Source organism: Miscanthus floridulus, chromosome 4 (assembly GCF_019320115.1).
Source record: "Miscanthus floridulus cultivar M001 chromosome 4, ASM1932011v1, whole genome shotgun sequence".
Classification (NCBI taxonomy): domain Eukaryota; kingdom Viridiplantae; phylum Streptophyta; class Magnoliopsida; order Poales; family Poaceae; genus Miscanthus; species Miscanthus floridulus.
The window spans coordinates 2,072,739-2,099,323 of NC_089583.1; the positions used below are offsets into that span (position 1 = coordinate 2,072,739).

The window sequence follows — 26,585 nt, forward strand, 5'->3', positions numbered from 1 at the left end:
AAGCCATGGTGGTCTCGGAGACTGCAGACTCTAGACCAGCGCCGCCCCCTAAACAGAAGGCTGAAGAGGACGAAGTAGAAGAGGTCCTGGGCCATCCCCAAGATAAGCGACAACATGTATATCTGTCGCGCTGGCGGAACGACGAGTGGGTAATGCACGAAGAAATCCCAGAGGTCGAAGAGACCCTAAAAGTTGAACGAGCGGCAAAGCGTCTGGTGATAGAAGTCCAGGTATGTCTGGTTTGATCACCTGACCCTGTTATGTAGTCGAACTGTCTGACTTAGTTTGTCTATATGCAGGACTTGATGAAGACCGCAAAGTACCGAAAGAGGTGCTTCGACCAGATTGAGGGGATCACGGCGAACAATAAAGAACTGGCGGCTGAGGTGGAACACTTGCGCCGCCAACTTGAAGCCGCCGACCAGGAGAGGACAGAGCGAGAGGCACAGAACCAAAACCTGGTCGGCCAGCTCAATAACAAAGAGCGGGAGAAAACAAGTAAGTTTTAATCTTATCATAGCAAGTGCAGGACTTGTGTTGTTGCATTGTTGGCAGTAACAGCTTTAATGCAGGTTTAGAAGCTGAAGTGACCCGCCTCCAAGGGGAGAATAGCCACGTGACCGTAGAATGTGGTCACCTGAAGGAGGACAATGAGAAACTAGCTCGCGACCAGTCTAAACTTCAGGACCGCACAACCAAGATGAAGGAGGAACTGAAAAGTAAGTATTCTAGACCACCTTTCTCATTCTGTTGCCCGCCTTGTCTTGTCGTGTCATTACATTTGATGTCTTGTACGGTGTTCAGTTTTAAAAGTCAATGCCAAGAGGCACCTAGAGGTTGTGATCAAAGAGCGTGACGGCTGGAAAGCACGATGCCTCGAGGCCACCGAGGAGCGGGACACGTGGAAGAACCGGTGCCAAGAAGTGGTAACTGGCATTGTGCCCGTACTCAACCTTATCGACCCAGCGCTCACAGAGGAAGAGCCAAGGATGCCCCAGCTCGGACTGGTCGAGAGATGCAGACAAGCGTGGGGATGGTTCCAAGAGTTCGTGAAGGAGGCAGGTGAGTACACGGGTGCCCATGTACTAAGCATGGTGCGTGCCCACTACCCCCTGATCGATCTCAAACGCCTAGAGGCTGGGTACCTGAAGGAGGTAGACCCAGACAAGGTGGAGGAGCTTCGGACGGCCCAGCTGGACTTGTCGTCAAAGATAATTGGCGACATTAACCTGTGTGGAGGTGGGACAGCACCTGTATAGGGTACGCCATCGACAAGTCAGCTAGAAACGCCATCAGTTGTAAGCCAACCAACGAAGCCTGTGGTCTCGACCAGCCAGGCATCGGCGGGGCCATCCCCTTCAGCTTGACTAGCACAAGAGTCCCTGAGACTCGAGTAGGATATCGGAAGCAGCGAGCAGTAAGTGCCACGCGCCCCGACCAGCCAATGTAATAGGCTTAGAGCTGTAGAAGGAGGACATAGTTGTGTTATTGTAAACTTGAGCCTCTTCAGGCAAGCTTGTAATAACGTAACTGTATATCATTATAAGCTTGTTTGCTTTGTATAAAACGTATTTAAGCTTGAAACTTTATCTTAGTGTAACTAAGTGAGAACATGTTAACGTTCTGTTTAGTTGTACCATTTTGCTCGACACATCATCCCGAAAAGTTTGTGCGGCCCTAGTTTGCCATGTGGTCGGAGTGTGAGGTACGGTGACCTATGCACACATAGACGCGGACAAGTCAAACCAAGGGGGGCCTGCCGATCACCCGTAACGTAGAGAGCGGATCCCATGCACGCGTTGGGATGAACCGAAGACAGGGCCTACTCTGAAAACCATAGAAGGAGTGGTGGTCGGCTTTTACTGGCTAAGTTAGAATAACCATAAAATTTGAAGTGACACATTAGAGTGGTCAGAGAAATCATAATTCCTTTATTGAAGTAAATCAAAAGTACAAGAGGAGTACATATCTCAGTAGTTAAGCATAGAAACGTCTAAGCTTGTCGATGTGCCATGAGTTTGGTACGTCCGTACCGTCCAGGTGAGCTAACCTATAAGACGTTGGTCGTGTGACTTCCTTGATCATGAAGGGTCCCTCCCATGGGGTTGCGAGTTTGTGGACACCAGCCTGGTTCGTCTTCCACTTCAGGACCAAATCCCCGACCACAAAGAACTGCTCTTTAACGTTCTTGTTGTAGTACCTGCGCAAAACAGCAAGGTATTTGGCCGTACATACACAAGAATCGAGCCTTTTCTCTTCTGCGCTGTTCACTTCTAGCTCCCGTACTTCATTGACCTTGCCTTCATCGAAGTTCTCTACCCGTGCTGATCTAAAAGCTATATCTGGTGGGAGGACTGCCTCAGCGCCGTAAACCATAAAGTATGGTGAGACACCGGTGTTACGACTGGGCTGAGTTCTGAGGCCCCAGACCATGGCTGGTAACTCTTTGAGCCATCGTTCGGGAGCTTTGTCATTTTATCTGTACATCCTCTTCTTCAATGCGTCCAAGATCATGCCATTTGCCTGCTTGACTTGTCCATTAGCTCTAGGGTGCGCCACCGAGACGTATTTTACTACTATGCTCCTTTCATCGCAGAAGTCCCAAAAAGCGTTCCCGGTGAACTGAGTACCTAGATCGGTGATGATGCTGTTGGGTACGCCGAAATGGTGGATGACCTGGTCGAGGAACGTGACAGCCTTCTCTGAGGATGCCTGTACCAAAGGCATGTATTCTATCCACTTAGAAAATTTGTCAATCGGCACGAAGACGCATGTAAATTTCCTAGGAGCCCATTTGAAAGGCCCGATCATATCCAGTCCCCAACATGCAAAGGGCCAAGAGGCTGGTATCGTCTGGATCTCATGTGCTGGTACGTGGATTCTCTTAGCGAAGAACTAACAACCCTCACAGTGGCGGACTAGCTTCTCTGCGTCGGCTACTGCTGACGGCCAATAGAACCCTGCTCGGAAAGCCTTACCGACCAGTGTTCTTGAGGCCGCGTGGTTGCCGCAGGAGCCAGAGTGGATTTGGTCCAGGAGATGTTCGCCTTTCTCCTGGGTTATACACTTCATCAAGATTTCCTCCTTTGCGTTTTTGCGCCATAACTTGCCATCGACGAGCAGATACTGCTTACTACGACGCATCAGGCGCTCATTTTCTGTCCGATCAGTATAACCGCTGCCATCTGTTAAGTACTTGATGAAAGGTGTTCTCTAGTCTAGCTCATGAGTGGTCGAAGGCGGCTTGGTTGTGCTCAGTGCTGGAACCGTAGCCAGCAATTGCTGGTCTGGAGCTTTGTCGACCGTGGAATGTTCCTCTTCGATGGAAGGCGTGAGCAGGTCTTGGACGAATATGCCATGTGGGATTTTGGCTTGGGATGATCCTAACTTTGACAGCGCATCCGCTGCTTGGTTCTTGTCCCGGACCACGTGTATGTACTCGATGCCATAGAACCTGCCTTCCAGCTTTCTTATCGATTTGCAGTATGTGTCCATCTTTTCGCTGGTCATGTCCCAGTCCTTGTTGAGTTGGTTGATGACCAGAGCCGAGTCTCTGTAGACATAGAGACGTTTAACACCAAGCTCAACCGCAATGCGTAAACCATGCAGGCATGCTTCATATTCGGCGGCGTTATTAGATGCCGGGAAATAAATCCTGAGGACATACCGGAGCTGCTCCTTGGATGGTGACATGAAAAGAACTCCTGCTCCCGCACTGTCAATGTTGAGAGAGCCGTCGAAGTACATCGTCCAATATTCATCGGATCCCAGAGAGGCAGGCGTGCTTAAATCTATCCACTCGACGATGAAATCGATGAGTGCCTGAGACGTGATTGTAGTACGGCTTGCAAATTCCAAGGAGAAGGGGCATAACTCCATTACCCATTTGACGATGTGCCCGTTTGCATCCTTATTGCGAATGATGTCCCCCAAAGGGTACTCGGTCATGACCACCACACGATATCCGTCGAAGTAATGTCTCAACTTTCGGGATGTTATCAGTATGGCGTAGAGCAGTTTCTGAATCTGTGGGTACCTGGTCTTGGATTCGTTGAGTACCTCACTGATGAAATAAATTGGCCGTTGTACCTTATAGGTGTGGCCCGGCTCGTCGCGCTCGACCACCATGGTAGTGGAGACCACCCGATTGGTTGCCGCAATGTAGAGTAGGAGAGTTTCGTCTTCTCTGGGAGCAGTGAGGACTGGAGGTGATGTAAGGTATTGTTTTAGCTACATGAAGGCAGCGTCTGCTTCCTCCGACCACTCAAACTTCTCAGATGCTTTGAGCAGTTTGAAAAACGGTAGCCCTTTTTCTCTTAATCTTGATATGAAACGGCTGAGAGCAGCCATGCATCCAGTAAGCTTCTAGACATCCTTCACCTTTTTGGGGGGCTTCATGTCTAAGACAGCTTTGACTTTCTCTAGATTAGGGCGTATGTCGTCATAACTGACGATGTTGCCTAGCAATATACCAGAAGGAACACCAAAGATGCACTTCTTTAGGTTTAACTTCCATTGGAATGTATTGAGGGCTGCAAAGGTGCATTTTAGGTTGTCAACAAGGGTATGTGCTTCCTTGGTTTTGACAACTACATCATCCACATAGGCCTCTACAAGGTCATCTTTTATCTCGTCTGTGAGGCAGGCCTGAATGGCGCGTTGGTATGTAGCCCCGGCGTTCTTGAGCCTGAACGACGTAGTCGTGTAGCAGTAGGCGCTGAAAGGCGTGATGAAAGACGTCTTGATCTGATCGTCCTTTTTGAGAGCGATCTGATGATAACCAGAGTAGCAATCGAGAAAGGAAAGGAGCTCGCAACCGGCGGTTGAATCTATGACCTCGTCTATGCAAGGTAAGCCGAAGGGGTCCTTAGGGCAGTGTTTGTTGAGATCAGTGTAATCAACGCACATTCTCCATTCATTATTCTTTTTGCGTACAAGAACCGGGTTGGCTAACCAATCCGGATGATACACTTCTTTGATAAATCTGGCTGCCAAAAGCCGTGTAACTTCTACCCTAATCGCCTCCTTTTTGTCGCGAGCGAACCATCGTAGCTTCTGCTTGATAGGTTTGGCCTTGCTGTTGACATTCAAGGAGTGCTCGATCAAGTTCCGAGGTACACCGGGCATGTCGGCAGGTTTCCATGCGAACACATCCACGTTGCTCCTCAAGAACCCGACAAGCGCGTCTTCCTATTTGGGATCCAGGTTGGCCCCGATAAGGGCCATTTTGCTAGAATCACCGTCGACCAGCTGGATCACCTTATGCTCCTTTGACTTGATGTTCTTGCGTGGAGCCTCGAGCTCTGGGATCTCCAGGTGGTCGGCGGAGGTCTTCTTAGCATCGAGCATGGTCTCGGCCATGCGAATAGAGAGGTCATGGGCCTCTGCTATTTTGAAACTGTCGTCTTCGCAGGTGTAAGCGGCGTACACGTTACCTCAGAGGGTTAGGACTCCTTTCTCGGTAGGCATCTTGAGCACCAGATACCTGTAATGAGGTATGTCCATGAACTTGGTGAGTGATGATCGACCAAGAATAGCATGGTAGGTGCCGTCGAAGTCAGCGACCACAAAGTTGACGTAGTCGGTGCGGAAGTGGTCCGGGGTCCCAAACTACATAGGTAGCGTGATCTGCCCGAGAGGTGTAGAGCTCTGTCCGGGGAGAACACCCTAGAACTGTGCCTCATATGGCTTAAGATCCGCCTGAGCTATCTTCAGGGCGGGCAGACTGTTCTTGAACAGTATATCGATGGAGCTGCCGCCGTCAATCAGTACTCTGTCGAACTAGACCTTGTTGATACAAGGATCGAGGACTAGGGGAAAACGTCCTGGCTCCGGTATTGTGGCCCATTGGTCCTTCCTGCTGAAAGAGATTTCGCGGTGAGACCACGGAGGGAGCCGTGGATCGATGAGGAGGTTATCGGCGTTGGCCACGTTCAAGCAAGCACGGGCGAGCAACTTGCGTTCCCGCTTGGTCTCGATGGACACTTTGCCTCCGATGATGGTGTGCACGCGATCGGTTGGCTTGATGTACTTGTGACGAGGGTCTACATCGTCGTCGTCGTTATCCTCGTTGTGCTATTCCCCTACATCGTTAGGCTTGTCGGATGTGTCCGGAGCCTATTGACGCGTATAGATAGACTTGAGAACGCAGCAATTCTCCATGGTATGGTTTGACTTAGGATGGAGCTGACAGGGCCCTTTCAATGCTTTGGCGTAGTCATCTTCGTAATTACGATGTCCGCCACCCTTTTTAACGGTATTGACCTCGCCGTCGTCTTCCCGAGCACGCTTGCTCCTGTAATCGTCACGGCGGTTACGCTGCTGATTACGTTGGTCGCAGTGGTTGCGGGAGTCATTGCACTAGTTGTGGCGGTCAAAATTGTTGTTCCGACCACGGTTGCCGCGGTAGTTGTCGTGGTGTGGGGGGTGGTCGGAGCGTGGAACCCTTACTGCTTCTTCAATAATTATCTTCTTAGCGTCGTCGGCGTCTGCATATTTCTTAGCGGTGGATAGGAGCGCTGTGACCGATTCAGGTCTCTTCTAGAGGAGCTTGTCTCTTAGGGCGTCGTGGAAGCGGAGGCCAGTGATGAAAGCCTCGATTGCCTCGTTGTCAGAGATTGATGGGACCTTGATGCACATCTTTGAGAAACATCGGATGTACTCGCGCAGTGGCTCATCTTTCCGATCTCGGATCCATTGCAGATCATACTTGTTGCCCGGTTGTTCACAAGTAGCGATGAAATTGTCGATGAAGGCTTGCTTAAGCTCCTGCCAAGAATCAAAGTAGTTCGCCAGCAAGCTGACCAGCCATTGGTGACCTGCATGGCCAACAGCGACTGGGAAGTAGTTAGACATGACGTGCTCGTCAGCTATGGCTGATCTGCACGTGGTTTCATAGAGCATGACCCATAATTCGGGGTTTTCCTTGCCGTCGTACTTCTGAAGTTTCTCGAGCTTGAAATTCTTGGGCCATATGACTTGGTGAAGGTGTGGAGTAAACTGCTTCAAACCCGGCGGACCGTGGGCAGTGTCATACTCCATACGGCGATAGCTTTCGTAGGATGCTCGATCATCGGCTCTCTGGTTGATGCGAGCACATAGATCGCGTCCACCGAGGTAATGGCGGAGATCGTTATTGCCATCGCGGTGATCTCGATTGCCATCTGGATTAGCCCTACGACCATGGTTATCGCGGCGATTGTCGTGGTTGTCTCGGTGATTATCATCCTGGATGTCACGACGGTTGTCCTCCCGACGGCGGTTGTCATCCTGACCACCATCGTGGCCACCGTTTCCGCCTTGACGGTTGTCTGATGGGTCGTTGTTGCGCGAGCCACATGGGTTGAGTGGCTATGAGTGACTTGGGAGCTGGCGGCTGTGGCTTGACTCAACTGAGACGGATGGAGCCCGGACTTGATTTACAATCTCTGCGGTCTGGGCCATGGCAGCCATCAGATAGGCTTGTATTTCATCACGAACCGCTTGGGTTTCCAGGGTGTTGGGTAGCCGTTGCATTGTCGCCATGGCGATGGCTACATTGGCACTTGGAGTCCTGAAGACCTATTTGTCCCCCACCCTGTTGAAAGCATCGTTGAGGTCGTGTGGCTGGACCCTTATGCGTCGCGCCTCCTGGTCTGCTTCGGCTTCAATTTGTCGGCGATTAAACCGGTCAATATTGCATGCTTCGCGCGTAGTCCTTTCTTGTTCTGTTTCGCCAACCGCTGGCGGTTCGTCATTGCTGACAACATGGATCAAATCCCCTCGTCTTAGTGGGAAAGACGGGAATTGTGAAAACCCTAGGGCGTGGTCTGGCAGATCCAGATCGTACTTGGCGCCGTCGTCTTCATGATGTTGAAGCTCGGTGTGGACAGATGCATTAGATGCGATGCCAGACGAGGAGCTGGAGTCGCCCTCTTGGACTGTGTGGACGGATCCTTCTTGATAATCTTTAGTCTGGATCATGTTGACAAAGTTGCACGACTTTGGCCAAGGTCGGTGCATAAAACACAGATCCAAACGGCGTTGTAGGTTATACGCGTAGCTGGAGGCAGCGTTTCATAGGCCGTAGGGCTGGACCTGGTGGTTCTCCATCAAGGCTTCGTACTCGGAGAGCTGGAGACCCATCGCGGAGGCTGGCCGGCGACGAGCGGAGCGCCCTTCAGGAGTAGATATGACCACGAGATCTGTACCAAGTCATGTAGGACGACTGGTCCGAGCTGGTCGGGTAGATCTGTTGTGGGGAGCGGTTACCTGCTCGTTAGGTTGACTTTGAATCATACTTACCAGAGCTAGGGTTTTAGCGAGTTTGGTGCCGACCCGATCGATGGAGTCGAGCAGGTCGGTGTTGTCGATCTGCTTCCCTTTGTAGCGGGGAAGTGGACGACGAGTTATCGGTGTGGCCAAAGATGATGTAGGCGTAGTCAGAACCAGATGTACCATGGTCGAAGCCAGATCCATCGTAGTTAGAGCCGTACCCATCATGGTCGGAGTCGTAGCCGATGTAGGTGAAGCAGTGGTCGGTGCAGACTGAATCCACGCCTCCTCCGTGGTCATGGCGATGAAGTTGTCGAAGCCAGTGGTCCAGGTGATCTAGCCGACGGTGAACGTGAGGCCGTTCGGTGTAGCCATGGAGGCGGAGACGATAACCATCTTGTTTGCTTGGAGAGTAGTACGCACACCCCCTACCTGGCGCGCCACTATCGACGAAATATGGTTGGCAGTCTACCTAGGGGTATGCCTAAGGTAGTAGATTGTCGGCAGACAGATGCGCAAGCCACAAACAAGACGGTGACGCAAGATAGACATGAGGTTTTATCCAGGTTCGGCCGCCAAGAAGGCGTAATACCTACGTCCTGCGTCTGATTTGTATTGCTGTATGTCAATGAGAGATGTTTTTTAGAGGGATCCCCTGCCCGCCTTATATAGTCCAGGGGGCAGGGTTACAGATCTAGAAACTAATCCTAGTCAGTTACAATTGCCATATGTGGCCGGATAAGGATTCCTATTCTAACCGACCAGGATCCTGCTTGATCGTCAAATCCGCCTTGACTCCTTGTGCGGGATTCCGATCAGGTTGGCTGGGTCGCACGTTGTCTTTCGGGTGGACCGGACCCATCGATCCAGGCCGGCCCAAGCCTAGCCGTAAGGGTATAGGGGTTAATACCCCCACAGGTACCATAAAACGGGGTACCCCGAGCGTACACCAAAAGAGTCACTTAAATCCCATCAACAACGAAGCCAGAAGGCGAGCCATGGGTTCATCATCGGCCCCGTCTAGGCCCACCGGCTCTCCGTCTCGCCTTAGGCCTCGCACGGGAGGTCTCGACGCCCTGACAAAATCTCCGCCTCGCGCGAGGCCTCTAGCGGGAGGCCTCGGCAAGGAGCCCGATCTCCGTCTCGCTCGAAGCCCCGTGCGTATAGCCTCGAATGAGACAGCTATTCTCCGTATCGCTCGAGGCTGGCTTGTCAATAACCCATCGCCCCCACCTTGACCAGTCTTCCCGACAGCATGTCACGTCCTATTAATGCGTCAACCACTCCCGCAATCTCAGCCGGACGACGGCTCGACACCACGGAGTGGCCGACGGGGCAAGAAGTCGCATCAATGCCATACTAGCTAAGACAAGGCGCGGCGGGGATTACCGGCCACTGTGTTCTAGCGCTGTGCCCACAATCAGCGCCGACACTACGCTGTGCCCCATAACACCTGCCCTGAAGACAACACGGCATGGGAAGTCTGGCCTGAGTCATCATTGCCTCCGAACCGGCGTACCAGATCGACCGCTCCCTCCGAGCCTCGACACTCTACGTCGGGGCCTTGGCCATCTCGAGATTCACGTCTACCGAGACCCCCACCATGGTTCAGCCTTGGCGCCAACCAAGCCTCAGCCTCGCGCACAGTCAACCCACAGCGACCCGCACGCTGACCGCCGCGCCCGCCTTGAGGCAGCCATAGAGCTCCCATGACGCACAGGATCGGATGTGACCAGCATGTCGCCCCAGCGCTTCAAGGACAGGCCACTCTGACGACCATGTCGCCATAGGAACAGGCTATAGGGCTCAGACACGCTGCCTCCATTCGCACGACGCCGTATAGTTAGCACACGTACTACCTTTGTCCTCCCTTCAAACTATAAAAGGAAAGGACTTGGGCCATTTCTAAGGAGGAGGACACACGCACCCACAAAAACAACACCTTGTAACACGCATACTGGCCCGCCACCTGAGAGCAACGTCTCAAGCAGCCCGCATCACTCCACACCGAGACCTAGGACTAGCTCCCTCTCTCACCTAGCTTGTAACCCTCTACTACAAGCACTTTGGTGCAAGGAATACAAGATCGATCTCTCAGACTAGATGTAGGGCACTAATTGCCTGAACCAGTATAAGCCTTGTGTCTCTTTGCATCACCATTCGGGATCGGGAACACGCAGTACAAATTTACTAGTTGGTTGAGGATCCCCCGGTCCAAAACACCGACAAATAGCAACTAAAGGATCAAATTTTGAGTTACACATGTTTGAGCCATATTCATTGATCACTATGGATCCCCCTTCATTGAACAACATACAACTTAATTTACTAATTTCCACCTCATTCATGCTTCCAAACATCATACTTTTAGAGCCATGTTGATATAGATCCTCTATGAGCAAACCCTCATCTTCCTGTCTTCATTTATTTCCTTTGTAGCCTCCACTTGCCACTTGCTACCACCATCATTCACTTGCTTTTCTTTACCATAACTAGTGTTTGTGCTTGGTCCTACTTGAGAGTTAGAAGCTTCAAAACCTCCTCCCAGTTTGGTTTTTTTGGTGAAGGGTTATCCTCTAGGGATTTGTCCTCCCAGCTCTTATCCATTTGTTTCCTGCTGGGTTTGTGTAACACTCTTGTTCAACCTCCCTCTAGAAATGGTAGTCACATAAATGAAAGTCTAGAAATCCATCCACATAGATGAGACTTTGGTGACATCCCAACAACCAATTTTGATCCTTACATACTCATGTTTTGTCAAGTTTTCCTTGTCCACCTCCAAAGGCATTCCCACTTTTGAAGCCATCATGCATACATTGGAGAAAGATCACTTTTCATAGGGAGTGCCTTTGATTCTGAACCAAGCAGTGTCTAGAGGTCCCTTGGGCCAAGATGTAGAATTCGACTTCTCTACTTGAACACCATAAAAGGTAGTGATCTCATTCTCATTTCAGTAAAGTAAAGTAAGAACTGTCCTTAAATAGTTTTGACATTTGGAACTTGTTGTCATCTATTTTCTTTGCATACCATCTCCAAGTAAAAACTAGGCCAACTTTTATCTTAAACTAATTCTCAACTTGTTTAGCATTAACTATCCCTTAAGTTATAGTGATCAAAGCAATATTGGACATGTCTTTGATTCCCTCCTCAAAAGAAGAACTCTTGATAAAGTGAAACCCTTGTCCATATATAGGCAACCTAAAAAATGGAGAAATAAACTCCCAAGGTAATTTCTCAAAGCAAGCTCTGGCCACATGGCCTTCCTTTCCACATCCTTCACATTTGACAGGGCTGGGACAAACATCAGGCGGTGACCTAGTTTGCCACACCTCATACGTATCACATTGTTTCCATATCTGTTCTTCTTCTTATCCTCCATAATGCCCCCCCTATTTTCAGGTGGCTTCTCCTTATCTGACTTAACTATGGCATTGCTAGTGTGAAAGCTCTAGTTTGGTTTTGGTTAATTGATGAAACCCTAAGTGCTAGCCTAGTTTATTAAAGTAATTATGGATAGGTAGCACTACTCTAAGTGATGAAGCAATGGCGAAGATCACGACGATGGTGATGGCATGGTGATGATCAAATGCTTGAACTTGAAAAAGAAGAAAGAGAAAAACAAAAGGCTCAAGGCAAATGTATAAATAGTAGGAGCCATTTTGTTTTCGTGATCAAGACACTTAGCGAGTGTGATCACATTTAGGTTAGATAACCGTTCTACTAAGAGGGGTGAAACTCGTATTGAAATGCGGTTATCAAAGTGCCACTAGATATTCTAACCCATTGCATATGCATTTAGGATCTAGTGGAGTGCTAACACCCTTGAAAGTATTTTGTGAAAATATGCTAACACATTGTGCACAAGGTGATACACTTGGTGCTTGGCACATTTGAGCAAGGGTTGGAAACTTCACCGGCGGAGTGTCCGCCCGTAGAGTGCGGACAGTCCGACGGTGCCACCGGCGCCCTATACAGAAAAGACAGGGGTCCACAGAGTGACCGGACGCTGGTGGTGCAGTGACCGGACGCTGAGGTCCTGCGTCCAGTCAGTAGCAGCAGTAAGCACGTGTCTCGGTCTTGTGATCGGACGCTGGCGTGAAGAGTGACCGGACGATGGCAGGGTGCGTCCAGTCAATGCTGACGTACGCTGACGTGGTGGCGCACAGAGGAGACATTGAGTGACCGAACGCTGGGTGAGTCCAGTCGAGCATGACCGGACATGTTCGATCATGATTTTACGCGAATGGAACCTTACTGGAAACGACCGGACGCTGAGGTCCAGCGTTCGGTCACTTCGCAGCAGTGCGTTCGGTCATCACTTAACCATTGGGATTGGGCGCTCAGTATTTGAAGTCCATCAAGGCTTCGTACTCGGAGAGCTGGAGACCCATCGCGGAGGCTGGCCGGCGACGAGCGGAGCGCCCTTCAGGAGTAGATATGACCACGAGATCTGTACCAAGTCATGTAGGACGACTGGTCCGAGCTGGTCGGGTAGATCTGTTGTGGGGAGCGGTTACCTGCTCGTTAGGTTGACTTTGAATCATACTTACCAGAGCTAGGGTTTTAGCGAGTTTGGTGCCGACCCGATCGATGGAGTCGAGCAGGTCGGTGTTGTCGATCTGCTTCCCTTTGTAGCGGGGAAGTGGACGACGAGTTATCGGTGTGGCCAAAGATGATGTAGGCGTAGTCAGAACCAGATGTACCATGGTCGAAGCCAGATCCATCGTAGTTAGAGCCGTACCCATCATGGTCGGAGTCGTAGCCGATGTAGGTGAAGCAGTGGTCGGTGCAGACTGAATCCACGCCTCCTCCGTGGTCATGGCGATGAAGTTGTCGAAGCCAGTGGTCCAGGTGATCTAGCCGACGGTGAACGTGAGGCCGTTCGGTGTAGCCATGGAGGCGGAGACGATAACCATCTTGTTTGCTTGGAGAGTAGTACGCACACCCCCTACCTGGCGCGCCACTATCGACGAAATATGGTTGGCAGTCTACCTAGGGGTATGCCTAAGGTAGTAGATTGTCGGCAGACAGATGCGCAAGCCACAAACAAGACGGTGACGCAAGATAGACATGAGGTTTTATCCAGGTTCGGCCGCCAAGAAGGCGTAATACCTACGTCCTGCGTCTGATTTGTATTGCTGTATGTCAATGAGAGATGTTTTTTAGAGGGATCCCCTGCCCGCCTTATATAGTCCAGGGGGCAGGGTTACAGATCTAGAAACTAATCCTAGTCAGTTACAATTGCCATATGTGGCCGGATAAGGATTCCTATTCTAACCGACCAGGATCCTGCTTGATCGTCAAATCCGCCTTGACTCCTTGTGCGGGATTCCGATCAGGTTGGCTGGGTCGCACGTTGTCTTTCGGGTGGACCGGACCCATCGATCCAGGCCGGCCCAAGCCTAGCCGTAAGGGTATAGGGGTTAATACCCCCACAGGTACCATAAAACGGGGTACCCCGAGCGTACACCAAAAGAGTCACTTAAATCCCATCAACAACGAAGCCAGAAGGCGAGCCATGGGTTCATCATCGGCCCCGTCTAGGCCCACCGGCTCTCCGTCTCGCCTTAGGCCTCGCACGGGAGGTCTCGACGCCCTGACAAAATCTCCGCCTCGCGCGAGGCCTCTAGCGGGAGGCCTCGGCAAGGAGCCCGATCTCCGTCTCGCTCGAAGCCCCGTGCGTATAGCCTCGAATGAGACAGCTATTCTCCGTATCGCTCGAGGCTGGCTTGTCAATAACCCATCGCCCCCACCTTGACCAGTCTTCCCGACAGCATGTCACGTCCTATTAATGCGTCAACCACTCCCGCAATCTCAGCCGGACGACGGCTCGACACCACGGAGTGGCCGACGGGGCAAGAAGTCGCATCAATGCCATACTAGCTAAGACAAGGCGCGGCGGGGATTACCGGCCACTGTGTTCTAGCGCTGTGCCCACAATCAGCGCCGACACTACGCTGTGCCCCATAACACCTGCCCTGAAGACAACACGGCATGGGAAGTCTGGCCTGAGTCATCATTGCCTCCGAACCGGCGTACCAGATCGACCGCTCCCTCCGAGCCTCGACACTCTACGTCGGGGCCTTGGCCATCTCGAGATTCACGTCTACCGAGACCCCCACCATGGTTCAGCCTTGGCGCCAACCAAGCCTCAGCCTCGCGCACAGTCAACCCACAGCGACCCGCACGCTGACCGCCGCGCCCGCCTTGAGGCAGCCATAGAGCTCCCATGACGCACAGGATCGGATGTGACCAGCATGTCGCCCCAGCGCTTCAAGGACAGGCCACTCTGACGACCATGTCGCCATAGGAACAGGCTATAGGGCTCAGACACGCTGCCTCCATTCGCACGACGCCGTATAGTTAGCACACGTACTACCTTTGTCCTCCCTTCAAACTATAAAAGGAAAGGACTTGGGCCATTTCTAAGGAGGAGGACACACGCACCCACAAAAACAACACCTTGTAACACGCATACTGGCCCGCCACCTGAGAGCAACGTCTCAAGCAGCCCGCATCACTCCACACCGAGACCTAGGACTAGCTCCCTCTCTCACCTAGCTTGTAACCCTCTACTACAAGCACTTTGGTGCAAGGAATACAAGATCGATCTCTCAGACTAGATGTAGGGCACTAATTGCCTGAACCAGTATAAGCCTTGTGTCTCTTTGCATCACCATTCGGGATCGGGAACACGCAGTACAAATTTACTAGTTGGTTGAGGATCCCCCGGTCCAAAACACCGACAAATAGCAACTAAAGGATCAAATTTTGAGTTACACATGTTTGAGCCATATTCATTGATCACTATGGATCCCCCTTCATTGAACAACATACAACTTAATTTACTAATTTCCACCTCATTCATGCTTCCAAACATCATACTTTTAGAGCCATGTTGATATAGATCCTCTATGAGCAAACCCTCATCTTCCTGTCTTCATTTATTTCCTTTGTAGCCTCCACTTGCCACTTGCTACCACCATCATTCACTTGCTTTTCTTTACCATAACTAGTGTTTGTGCTTGGTCCTACTTGAGAGTTAGAAGCTTCAAAACCTCCTCCCAGTTTGGTTTTTTTGGTGAAGGGTTATCCTCTAGGGATTTGTCCTCCCAGCTCTTATCCATTTGTTTCCTGCTGGGTTTGTGTAACACTCTTGTTCAACCTCCCTCTAGAAATGGTAGTCACATAAATGAAAGTCTAGAAATCCATCCACATAGATGAGACTTTGGTGACATCCCAACAACCAATTTTGATCCTTACATACTCATGTTTTGTCAAGTTTTCCTTGTCCACCTCCAAAGGCATTCCCACTTTTGAAGCCATCATGCATACATTGGAGAAAGATCACTTTTCATAGGGAGTGCCTTTGATTCTGAACCAAGCAGTGTCTAGAGGTCCCTTGGGCCAAGATGTAGAATTCGACTTCTCTACTTGAACACCATAAAAGGTAGTGATCTCATTCTCATTTCAGTAAAGTAAAGTAAGAACTGTCCTTAAATAGTTTTGACATTTGGAACTTGTTGTCATCTATTTTCTTTGCATACCATCTCCAAGTAAAAACTAGGCCAACTTTTATCTTAAACTAATTCTCAACTTGTTTAGCATTAACTATCCCTTAAGTTATAGTGATCAAAGCAATATTGGACATGTCTTTGATTCCCTCCTCAAAAGAAGAACTCTTGATAAAGTGAAACCCTTGTCCATATATAGGCAACCTAAAAAATGGAGAAATAAACTCCCAAGGTAATTTCTCAAAGCAAGCTCTGGCCACATGGCCTTCCTTTCCACATCCTTCACATTTGACAGGGCTGGGACAAACATCAGGCGGTGACCTAGTTTGCCACACCTCATACGTATCACATTGTTTCCATATCTGTTCTTCTTCTTATCCTCCATAATGCCCCCCCTATTTTCAGGTGGCTTCTCCTTATCTGACTTAACTATGGCATTGCTAGTGTGAAAGCTCTAGTTTGGTTTTGGTTAATTGATGAAACCCTAAGTGCTAGCCTAGTTTATTAAAGTAATTATGGATAGGTAGCACTACTCTAAGTGATGAAGCAATGGCGAAGATCACGACGATGGTGATGGCATGGTGATGATCAAATGCTTGAACTTGAAAAAGAAGAAAGAGAAAAACAAAAGGCTCAAGGCAAATGTATAAATAGTAGGAGCCATTTTGTTTTCGTGATCAAGACACTTAGCGAGTGTGATCACATTTAGGTTAGATAACCGTTCTACTAAGAGGGGTGAAACTCGTATTGAAATGCGGTTATCAAAGTGCCACTAGATATTCTAACCCATTGCATATGCATTTAGGATCTAGTGGAGTGCTAACACCCTTGAAAGTATTTTGTGAAAATATGCTAACACATTGTGCACAAGGTGATACACTTGGTGCTTGGCACATTTGAGCAAGGGTTGGAAACTTCACCGGCGGAGTGTCCGCCCGTAGAGTGCGGACAGTCCGACGGTGCCACCGGCGCCCTATACAGAAAAGACAGGGGTCCACAGAGTGACCGGACGCTGGTGGTGCAGTGACCGGACGCTGAGGTCCTGCGTCCAGTCAGTAGCAGCAGTAAGCACGTGTCTCGGTCTTGTGATCGGACGCTGGCGTGAAGAGTGACCGGACGATGGCAGGGTGCGTCCAGTCAATGCTGACGTACGCTGACGTGGTGGCGCACAGAGGAGACATTGAGTGACCGAACGCTGGGTGAGTCCAGTCGAGCATGACCGGACATGTTCGATCATGATTTTACGCGAATGGAACCTTACTGGAAACGACCGGACGCTGAGGTCCAGCGTTCGGTCACTTCGCAGCAGTGCGTTCGGTCATCACTTAACCATTGGGATTGGGCGCTCAGTATTTGAAGAGAGGAGACACGTGGCGTGCATCGCGCGATCGAACGCTGTGGTCTAGCGTCCGGTCAATCTGACCGGAGCGTTCAGTCAGCCCGTGTTCAGAGTAGTGAGGAGCCCAACGGCTCTATTTTGTGGGGGCTTCTATTTAAGCTCTATGGCCGGCTCAAGCTCACTAGCTTGGCCATTTGCATTGACATAGCAACCTTATAAGCTTAGCCAAAGCCCTCCCACTCATCTCCATCATTGTTTCATCATCATTGTAAGATTGGGAGAGAATCCAAGCGCATTGCTTGAGTGATTGCATCTAGTGGCACTTGGCATTCGAGTTTCGTTGCGGGATTCACTTGTTACTCTTGGTGGTTGCTGCCACCTAGATGGCTTGGAGCAGCGAGGATCGTTGAGCGGAGGTTGGTGATTGTCTTCGGCTCTGATCATGGTGATTGTGAGGGGTTTTGTGCCTTCCTCGGCGGAGAGCCGAAAGGTAACTCTAGTGGATTGCTCGTGTCATTGAGTTACCTCACTTGTGGGTAGGTTCTTGCGGTGTCCAATTGTGTGGACGAGGTTCGTGCAACACCTCTTAGCTGTCGAACCACCAAGTGTTGGTCGACACAACGGGGACTAGCGTGTCGGCAAGCACGTGAACCTCAGGAGAAAAATTGGTTGTCTTTTGCCCTTTGGTATTCTCCCCGTGATTGATTTAGTATTTATCTTGTGATTGGTTCACTCCTCTATACGGCGGTATAATCACCCTACTCACTTATTTATATTCTTGCAAACTAGTTGTGGCAAGCTCTTTAGTGTAATTAGAACTGAGAGCTTGCTTTGTTATTTTAAGTTCATCTAGTGGAGCTCTTTAGAGTAGCAAGATTGAGAGCTCTTAGTGAGTAGTAACATTGCAAGTTGTGTGCCTAGTAATCATTGCAACTAAAATTGTTGGATAGGTGGCTTGCAACCCTTGTAGAGCTAGAGCAAGTTTACATTTCGCTATTTGTCATACTAATCAAATTGCTCTAGTTGATTCGTAGATTTTTAAATAGGCTATTCACCCTCCTCTGACCATATTAGGACCTTTCATAGTGTTCGTAGTAGACTGTTCCTTCGTTCTCCACAGATTCAAATTTAGACTCAGTCCTCTGTTTCTCCACCCTTTTCTTGGACATCTTCCTACTCTACCTTGTTATTTGGATTGTGCCTTTCTCTATACCATTGATTCCCCTAATTCCATATCCACATCCCCCTATATACCTGTCACCTCCCCTGCTATTCCAAATCCAGCCAGGGTGACCAGGACCTCCTCCAAATCTGTCTCCCCCTGTTCAGATAGTATTGTCTTTGATCCATGGTGTCCCGAGGCTACGAAGGAGTCTGGACCACCTGTGAGAAAAGACCTAGTATCCCCACCAAGCATGGACCAGAGAGCAGCTGCTTCGCTCCACGAAGGGGAGCAGAGATGTAGGGATGAGAAGACTCAAAAGCGATAGTTCTAGCAACACAAATCGAATCACAAACACCACACTCCTCACTATGCTTCTAGATATGAACTAATCACACGATCAAGTCAGCATCCGGATGATCACTAACCTCATACGGAAGTTGATACACTTGCTTCTTCGATTTCTTCGGCTATTTTTCTCCCAAACTAGAGGAATCAGAGCATTTAGGGTCCCATTCCGAAGTCGCCGATGCTGAAGCAAGTCATGAGATATGATCATATGAGTGGGTGAGAGATGACCTAGCGTGTAGGGTTTAGTTGTGTCAGTTGACTTAGCATTTGTATGTATGCAACTAATAGCAGTAATGTTTTTGTGCATAACGGGCAAACATGTTTGAATAATTTGATGTTAAGATATTTTATGTCCTGTCGTGAACCAAACTCACGGCACATGCTCGTACGAATTAGAATAATGCAGATCTCAGTATGATACAGATCTGAGTCTGATTTCAAGATGTAATAGTACATTTTTTTAGAAGAGATGTAATAGGACATGTGAGGCATGCAGGATACAAATCCTGTTGCAAAGCTCAAACATGTTTGCTATAGTATATGCATATATAATGGGCCTTGGACCGGTGCTGTTGCTGTCACAAAATGGAGCCGGCCCGCTGGTGTCACGTACCAACCGTAGAATGCATGGGATTAATCAATTCCATGGGCTGGGCTGGGCTGGGCTGAAGGCGTTGGACGGTTGGAGTTTAATTTGTGGCATCAGCACGGCACCGTTTCCTCAAGAAAAGAAAAGAAAAAAAAACACGGCACCGCCTCCCGCACGGCTTGCTAGACCGAGTCGGTCGATGCCGAGCACCGTACCGCGCGCACCGAGTGCACTCCACACGATCGATGTGCATTGCCGTTATTACCTCCGATCCGATCCCTCCTGTAAAACCAAGCACGAGCTCTTGTTTTTCGTTACCAAATCTTGCCTATGCTTTCCTCATCCGCCGAGGCCGGTCCTGCGCGGCACAGCGAGAAGAAGAAGCGTATGAGCTGTGGCGGCGGCGGCGCGGTAGCCTCGCCGGAGCCCAGCGCCATGGCCGTCTCCTCGCAGGTACGGGTCGGTCGCCCACCAGATATGCACGTAGATCCATCTGCCATTGTTTATACCCATATGCATTAATTCTTGCTTCGTTTCCTTCCTTGTTTATATATGCTCCAGAAGTGTTCGTTATATTGCCACATGAGCGACCGCACGTGTGTCTATCAATCAGGATGCAATTTTTCGTGTGGTTATATTATTAGAGGATCGGAGTAGTATATTTATTATTATGTGCTGGTTGCATTGCGGAGATACAAATTTTGATGCTGCATGTGCTGTTGAGATTAGGATGGGTGGACTTCCAGGCAGATCAGATAATAATGTGATCTTAATTAAGGGATGAAACAATTTGCAGTGTTTCTAAATGCTATAATTTGAATCAGTTGATACAGATATCTGTGTGATTATTATATGCATCTAACCTATCTACTTTCCTTCATTTTTTCGTGGGTAGACATGTGGAAAGTGGCGTCCAGATGAATCACAGATACCTGAAATTGATAATGCTCCCGTTTTCACTCCAACTGAAGAGGTTTGTCTCTGTGGATTACTTGTCTCTGCGCAAATTTTTGCAATGTGTTATGCTTGATAAGATAGTACTCCTTTGTTCTTTCTATTGATGTTTTAGATTCGTGTAATCAAACTTTTAAAAGTTTGTCCAGTAGTATGTTAAAAACTATCAGAAAGTTTAGTTAAGTTGGACATGTGAAAACTAGATAACTTGATGTTTCTTGCAAGAACTGTCATGAATTTGTTAATTTAACATTATAGTTTCATTTGAATAATATTTTTTCTGACAGGAATTTAAGGATCCAATCGGGTGCATTGCTGGCATTCGTCCGCAAGCAGAAAGATATGGAATTTGTCGTATTATCCCACCATCTTCTTGGAAACCTCCGTGTCCTCTGAAGGAGAAGAGTTTCTGGGAAACTACAGAGTTCAATACTCGAGTTCAACAAGTTGACAAACTTCAAAACAGGGAGCCCACAAAGAAAACAACACAATCTCGAGTTCAGCAGAAAAGAAAGAGAAGAAAGAGACTGAGGTTCGGGATGACACACAGGCGTCCTAGTTCGAGTGAGGACTCCGAAGAGAAATTTGGTTTTCAATCTGGGTCTGATTTCACGTTAGTGGAGTTTCAGAAATATGCTGATGGGTTCAAGCAGGAATATTTTGGAATGAATGGGAGTGATGAAATTTCCATTTCTGACATTAGACACCACATAAAAATATGGGAACCATCAGTGGAGGAAATTGAGGGCGAATATTGGCGGATAGTTGTAGGCTCTACTGATGAAGTTGAGGTATGTCTGTAGATTATAAGCAGGTTATGTTCTTATGTATTGTATCAAATTATCACTTATATATGTCAAACTTCCTGTGCCTAGGTGGATTATGGTGCTGATTTGGACACTGCAACGTTTGGTAGTGGTTTTGTTAAAGTAACTTCTTCGGATGGAAATGAGCAAGATCCATATGGTTTGTCTGGTTGGAACTTGAATTTTCTGCCACGGCTGCCAGGCTCTGTTACCTCATTTGAAGACGAGGATATACCTGGTGTTGTAGTTCCATGGCTTTATGTAGGAATGTGCTTCTCTTCATTTTGCTGGGTAAGATTCTTAGCTAATCTGTTTCCACATTTGGCTCATGAAATGTGGATCCCTTACTCAGTAAAGAGCTATCAGGGTTGACTTTGCAAAAAAAAAAAATTATCTAGTGCGGGTGCTCTTCAGTATTCGGTGGTTAGAACAAAAATACATAATTAAGTGATTTATGAAAATTTTGTTCATGGAGCACATTCTAATTTATCTTTTTATATGACTTTGCTGCAGCATGTTGAAGACCATTTTCTTTATTCTCTGAATTACATGCATTTTGGTGAACCGAAAGTTTGGTATGGTGTTCCCGGTATTGAGGCAGTAAAGCTGGAAGAATCTATGAGAAAAAACTTACCCAAACTGTTTGAAGAACAGCCTGATCTACTTCATGAGCTGGTAACAACTTTTTTCTGCTATGTGTCTGGTAGATCGCTATATATATGTAGTAGTGACCTATTGCCAAGTTCATCTTTATTTTGTTCTGACATAATCACATAACATAGTCGAATGCCACTAAAGCTATTAAGCATTAAATAAAAAACAGTACATTATTGTGCTTTTTTATCATGAAATATGCCGTACTTGGTGTTATTACCTGGTATTGATCATATAATTTTAAGGATCTATTGACAAATGAGCTGTCAGAGATGTTTTGGTGGTTGTCGATTCCTGTAAACAATGTTTTTCAATTATATATCTGAGAAAGAATATAATACCTCTTCCGTGCAAGAGAACATATGTATATATCTCATTCTAATCCATTTTCATTCTGTTTTTTCTTGGAGCAGGTTACACAGTTATCTCCATCTGTTCTAAAATCAGAAGGAGTTTCTGTTTACCGTGCTGTTCAGAAGTCAGGCGAGTTCGTTCTGACACTACCGAGAGCATACCATTCAGGATTCAACTGTGGTTTCAACTGTGCGGAGGCTGTAAACGTCGCTCCTGTGGATTGGCTGCCTCATGGACAGTGTGCTGTTGAGCTCTATAGAGAGCAGCATCGCAAGACATCAATATCACATGACAAGCTATTACTCAAGGTTGCAAAAGAAGCTGCCAGACAACTTTGGATGAATCACAAAAGTGGTAAGGGAGAATACAGATGGCTGAACACATGTGGAAAGGATGGAGTCCTGACAAGTGCAATTAAGGTAGTAACTCGATCAGTATTCACTAACATTGGAACTTTCTATCTGTCTCTTAATGAATTACTTATAACATACTCATATTTTATATTTTGCTATTCATTTATTTCAGAGAAGAGTTAAGATGGAGGGTGCTACATGGGAGGTGAATGCTCCTATGAAGAGTAAGAAGATGGACAAGGATTATGATTCCACTGACCGGGATGCTTTTCATGCTTCTATGATCTGCACTTGTCTGCTGTCAGTTGCCAGTGCAGACCTAACCGCTTTGCTTGCTTAAACCATACAAACCTTCTTTGTTCATGCGGAATGGACAGGAAAACCGCGTTCTTTCGATATAGCATGGAAGAGCTTAATACTCTTGTAGCAGCTCTGGAGGGTGATCTGGCTGCAGTTTGTTGGTGGGGGCAGGATCACAGGACCACCTAGGCTTAGTTTGCCCATCTGGCTGGTTATGTGCAGGTGCAGCACAGGAAGATGGGCTCATGTCAAAGCACAGACGACAGAATTTTCAGGATCAGCGTCAGGGATCGATTGCCAATTTCTTGCTTCTGGATTTGGTGACCATGCATGACCTTGAAAAATCCACCATGCAGTAAGTTCCAGAATAAAAGAAGAAAAGCATGGCAAAGGATAGCATGGAGGAGCTTCATACTCTTGTTGCTGCGGGCCATGGATGAGTACTACCGTACAAGCATGGCGGCACCACTGGCGTGCCACGAAAGCACACACACACGACATCTGCGGCGTTGAGACCAGCGCACGATGCATCATCAACCTCATGATTAGAAGTTACTGACTGAGGGGCTGCCGCTGCACTGCAATGACGGCGGCTCATGATCAACACAAGTCTGAACACCGTGCCACTACCGTACCGTCGCAAGTCTGAAGTGCTCGGAAGAATGAACTGAACAGGAGATTCAGGTTGCTGACAATTTGTGACCCATGAATTATGCATGATCAAATACTGATTTTGTCCGGCAAAAAGATTTATTATTGCACTTTTGATTGACCATCGATCTGATCAGCAACAACAATGATGTACCTCTTAGGCTCTTACACATTATTTTTGTGTGTAACTATTGTCTATGAATAAAGATTGTGGTCGTTTGCAGGTTGATTGATCCATTGGTCAAGAAAGTTGATGATATATAGCTACAAAGGAGCTATTGGTTGACTTCACTCAAACGTACATGTAACCTGTTTTGTTTTAATTTGGTCGAGATTAAGAATTTTTTATCCATTTTTGGGCCTTATGGCCCATTACAAACTATGGGCAGCCCATCACATGCACATGCTGACCAGCCCAACTCATGTCACATTTCTATGCTGAAATCCCAGCATGCATAAGCCCATCTTAGAACCCAAGTTACGACAATATTTATCTCAAAACAACAATAGTTAGGCACTTGCTAGCACCCGGGCATGAGATCCGGGCGCTAGCATTCGGACGCTGCCCGCACAGAGAGGGAGCGAGGGTCCAGCGCATCGGGCTCGCGAGCGAGCGCACCAGCAATGGGAAAAAAAGTTAGGTACGGACTGCCCGCACCCGGCATGGTGCGGACTTCCAATGAAATCGAGGCACGTGGACTTGCAAGCCGTCCAGGAGACATAGCGCGGTGCGAGACAAGCGTCATGCGAAGATAGGACGCCCGCACGGGCAGCAATGCAGACCACCCGCATGTAATTTTTTTCCCAGCAATGGGCCTGCGCTGCCCTCGGACGCCGCCCATGCCGCCCCGAACGTCATCCGCGTCGCCAGCCGCTTCTCATGCGTATCCCATGTGCAATACCCGATCTATTTTTGAAATATCCAAATGCAACAGTTGTAACATTAAAAAAAGACAGATAAAACACTTGAAACAAGCGACTGAAACACTTGCGAGAACATACGTACGAAACACTTAAAAACACTTGAAGCATACTTACGAAATACCTAAAAACACTTGAAAGATATGCTTGCAACATGCATGTATATGTAACATCCAGATCTACTTTTGCAACATCGAGATAAAACACTTGCAGCATTCGTCTGGTCGTCTAGAAGAGATGAAATACTTGGGACATACACTTGAAACATACGTGTATAGCCATTACAACATGTGCAGCATCCCGATCTACTTTTGCAACATCTATATACAATATTTGCAACATACCTCTACAACATCCTAAACACTTAAAACATACATTTGCAATATGCATTTTTCAGCGCAATATCACCTTGCTGCTTGGACGAATGAAGGCTCATCGTTGCGGAGCTCGACGCTGGCTTGAAACACTACTAGAAATATCCACTTCTATGACGAATAAATTTTATCACTGAAGGAGCTAAATTCGCTATAATTTCAGTTTTATGATGAATTCATGACGAAAACCGGTTCGTCATAGAAGTCGCGTCACTCTTGCATATCTATGACGAATCTGACAAAATCATCATAGAAGTGCCATGATCTGTGATTATTTCCAAATCAATTTTTTTATTTATTTCTTAAGTGCCCTATTTAAGAATAAACATTTATGCACTATTTGATTTTAAATAAAAAAGTTATCAACAACAAAATTGTAGAACTCATGTAGAGTTGCGCTATCACTCAGCATTACACGAGTCACCTTATGGTTAACTTGATTTATTAGAGAGATAAAAACAAGCCTAAATTATTCCTAGTATACTGCTTGGCCTCTAAAAGAATTAATATGGACACAATGTGCTCTGGGGGCGGGTCGGATTTGGGAGGGAGTAGAGGGCGGCGGGCGTAGCAGCTTCGGGGAGGGAGAGGGACCGAGCGGGCGGGAGTTTTGGGGCGAGCGGGATTTGGGAAAGCGCGGTAGAGAGGGAAAAAAGGCGGCGCCAACTAGATTAGGGTTTCTCACTGTATTTGTGGGCTAGGCAAAAATTTTACGCGCGAACTCAATGTAAGCGGGCGCGTGAGCTCAATGTAAGCCGGGTGTCCGAGCTAGTTGGGGGCCACTTCTTTTTGGCGACAGACAGATCGACGGTATAAATGTTTTTAGCGACAGACAGATCAACGTTAAATATGATTACCTATAGCGACAGACAATGAATCGTTAAATGAGGAATTAGTGATAGATCGTCTGTGAGTTATCTTTAGCGACAAATCATCCATCGATAAATATAATTTTTAGCATAGTGTTTGACAGTGATGTGGTGTTTTGGTGTAGTGATTTCAGTGATGTACTACTACATATACGTAGGAGTACTTACGATGCGCAAGTCAGTTTAATTGATCCATAACCAAATATATATGTATAGTAAAACAACCTTAAAACTTGCTTTCCTAAGACACCTCATCTTCAAGCCCACCTTTATTGAAAATGCGTTACCCATGCAACTACTTGACGTGACAGCTCAAAACATGTTTATTGAAACTGCTGTAGGCGTATAGACTTGCATGTCGTCGCCTGGCTACTTGCGCATATGCTAGCTGTTGACTCTCCATGTCCGTGCGAGCAAACTTCAATAATCGCCTGGTGGCTGGCGGAGAGGAAACAACTTCCCAAGGCAAAACGCAAAGCTTTTGATTCACTGCTTCTAGTTGTAACTGACAAGCACGCACGGACGCACACACATATACCCCCAGAGGCGTTTTGGGGGTCTTTCAGTCTTCAGTTAATTTGCTGTCTACGCATGGTTAGCTGTAATGTTCACTACTACAAAAAGCATTTTTAGGGCGGCTGGTAACCCTTTGTAGGGGCGGTTTGGCCAGCCGCCCCTACAAATCGATTTATAGGGGCGGTCGGTGATTGAGCCGCCTCTACAAATCGATTTGTAGGGGCGGCTCAATCACCAACCGCCCCTATAAATCGATTTGTAGGGGGGCCTCAATCACCAACCGCCCCTACAAATCGATTTGTAGGGGCGGTTCAATCTAGAACCGCCCCTACAGTACGTTTTTCCGCAAAAAAAATTCAAATTTACAATTCAAATTCGACCAGAACTGTTTGTTTCCGCGTATTCCATCCAGGGTCCGCGTTGTCGAACGCCCCGCGACCAACGTTCCGAACCGTGTTCGCGTTGCAGAACGCCCCGTGACCAACGTTCCGAACGCGACTACAAGCACAATAGTATTATATAAACTACAATTACAAGTCCAATTCATCAGGATATATACAATCAATCATTTAATATACAAATTCCATACACATTGTTATCAACGTCCTAGAGCTAGCCTTTCAGT

General features: G+C 47.9%; 1 pseudogene; it reads left to right on the top strand.

Moving 5' to 3' along the window:
• Positions 1 to 19,428: 19,428 nt before the first annotated feature.
• LOC136550776 (lysine-specific demethylase JMJ18-like) lies at positions 19,429 to 23,503 on the top strand (annotated as a pseudogene).
• Positions 23,504 to 26,585: the final 3,082 nt, after the last annotated feature.